The following is a 2975-nucleotide window of genomic DNA, read 5'->3' as shown; positions in this document are numbered from 1 at the left end:
CCTTGGCAACACAAATACAAAAATACAGTAATCAAGGAAGAAGGGAATAAAATACACCTGGGTATTACAAAGCTTAAAGTTCATAATTACAACCCAATCCTATTCCACACACTTAAGAATGATCCAAAGCTCTTTCAAATCTTGGAAAAACGGTTATTGATAAACTCTTTTTCTTGCTCCTAGATTAGAAGCGTAAAACCACCTTTATGTAGACCAACCAAGTGGTCAAAAACATTTAGTAAAGGAGCCAAGGTAGTTAGGATCATTTAAAACATATTAAAACAACTTAACAGAATTATGTTAAGGTTTTCAGAAAAACAGTCGGTTGTTTTGTCGAAACAATCGGTTGAATTGACTTGACAACAAAGTCAAACTTTTCAAAACCTTTTCAAAAAATAATAAGGTAAAACAACCTGTTGTTTCAAAATTTCAACAGCTTTTTATAAAACCCATCTTTTCAAAAAGTTAAAGATTCAAATGAACATGGATCATCTTAAGGAGTGAATTAACAAGTTTCAAACAACTAGACACACACACACACAACAACAACAAGGTCTTCAAGCTTTCCACTTGGATTTGGAGACATCAAAACATTTTGTTCAACAAAAAGTTTCTCTCAAGTAAATTTGAAATGAAAGATATGGGTGAGACAAGTACTATAATAAGAATATAAATATTCTAAAATAAATATAAAGGAATGTTAACCATCCCCAAAAACTTATATCAATAAAGTATTAAAAAAATTTAAGATGGATAAGTGTTTAATATTGCATGTTCCAATTTAGAAAGGAGACAAGTTTAGTCTCACTTAATGTCCTAAGAATAACTTGGAATGGGAGCAAATGGAAGTACTTTTGTATGCATTTATTGTTGGAAGTATTATGTATGCTTAGACTTGTACTCGACCCGACATAAGCTTTGCATGCAATGTTAGAATAATTTCAAAGTAATACGAGAATGGAACATTGAAAAGTTACAAAGAAAGTTTTAAGAAATATATAGGAACAAAGGATCACATGCTTATGTATAAGAAGTCTAATAATCTTGAAGTGATTGGATATTTAGACTTTGTATTTGCTAGATGTGTGGATGCAAACAAATCCACTTTTTGGCTATGTATTTCTTTTAGCACGAGGAGCAACATCGTGGAGAAATGTAAATCATTTTGTTATTAGTGCATAAACAATGGAAGTAGAATTTGTAGAGCATGTTTTGAGGCTATAATTCAAGATAATTGATTGCATAACTTTATTTTAAGGCTTGAAATTGTCAATATTGCAAGGCCCCAGAAAGTATAATGTGATAAACCTATACAATTTCACATAAGCCTAGTGGAGAATGTAAGATTTTATGTCTCACGTGACTTGTTAATGAAAATGACCAATAATTAAATAAATTAAGAAAGAAGGATACAATAGTATTTAGGAAAATGAGAAGTATTTTCTTGACAATATCTGTTATTTGATGGGCCTAACATAATAATAGGTTTTATATCTATACAAACCACTAACACACACAAAAGGTCCCTCTCTTGAAAATTACGTACATTTCTATGTCATACATATATTAAGAGAGAGGTCGTATAATAGAGAGTCAAAGAGAGTGAAATCTTATATTGTCATACATCACATTGAATCTCTAAAGCATTGAAGACCAATAATGCCGAAACAAGGTCCCCTCCTTGAAAAGTACATACGTTTCTCTGTCCTGCATCCATTAAGAAGGAGAGGTCGTATAATAATATAATAGAGAGTCAGAGGGAATGAAACCTTGAATTGCCATTCATCTCATTGAATCTTAAGAACATTGAAGAACAATCTCCCATAGATAAAAAAATGGTCAAAGTCATTCATTTCATCAAATCTCATCATATCCCCTCATGTCGAGGACATCGATCGAGGGAATAGAAGGTGATGTGAGTTGATTTTAGGATTGCAAATTTTATGGGTTGAACTTTGTTTATGAGTTTTTGATTTAACAATTATGGTGATAAGCTCAAATAAGATTATCATTGAACATAAACTTAACCAAGTGGTTAAGTAAGTTTGAAGGTTCTCTTCTAGAGAGAAAAGAGAAAACCCAATATATAGTGAAGATGACAATGAAGACTTGCGGAATTAAAGAACATAAAATGGAATGAAGCAAGATGAAAACCAAATTAAAGGAAAAGACAAGGATAAGAAAAAGAGTGAAAGAGAAATGGCGGAATGGACAAGAGAAATAAAGGAAAGGATTACGAGAAAGAAAGCTTATGGAAGAGATGACTATGAAGTGCATGCCACTTGGAATGGTGGATGGTTGCAAGATGAGTGGTGAGGATCTGCCACTTGAGGTGCACTACACTCAAGATAAGACACAAAAACAATTTAGGAGACAAAGCTCACTAATCACTCAAGCAGAGTTTCTCTTCTATATTCAAATTCAATGTGTAAAATACATGAGGCAAGACACTCTATTTATAGGAGAGAGTGTTTGGGAGATCAAGATAGAGAGGTAGAGGCGTCATTTGTGAGAAACCTTCTATGAAAGGTAGGTCAAAGTGGAGTGCCTCCCAAGCTAGCCACATCTTCTAGAAACTAGGTTAAGGGGCGGTTTTGGAAATAGTTTCTAGAAGCTAGGTTTTTTCGTGGGTTCTGGCACAAACCCAATATTATACTAAGTACACCCTAATCTAGTTATTATTCTATTTGACACCCCTAAAGTGAATCAAATTTATTTTTCATAAACTTGTCTTGTGAAAAGACTAAAAGGAAGAACAATTGATATTTTGGTCCATGTTTGGTTTTTCTTCTGCTGAAGCTTTTCTGAGGCTTGGTGAGGTCTGGTCTCGTATGCTGAGATGACTGACCTAGTTGTGAAGTGTCTGCTTGTCTTTCGTCATCTGCTTGTCGAGTTGGGTTGTATCAGGAGGGGACTTAATAACGGGTGACAGAATGGTGCCCAACTAATCCTTGTTGAGATAAGTTATTGATAAG

This window comes from Phaseolus vulgaris, chromosome 4, assembly GCF_051622355.1.
Source record: "Phaseolus vulgaris cultivar YP4 chromosome 4, ASM5162235v1, whole genome shotgun sequence".
Classification (NCBI taxonomy): Eukaryota; Viridiplantae; Streptophyta; class Magnoliopsida; order Fabales; family Fabaceae; genus Phaseolus; species Phaseolus vulgaris.
The sequence above is the reverse complement of the archived record's forward strand: the minus strand, read 5'-3'. Positions refer to the sequence as shown.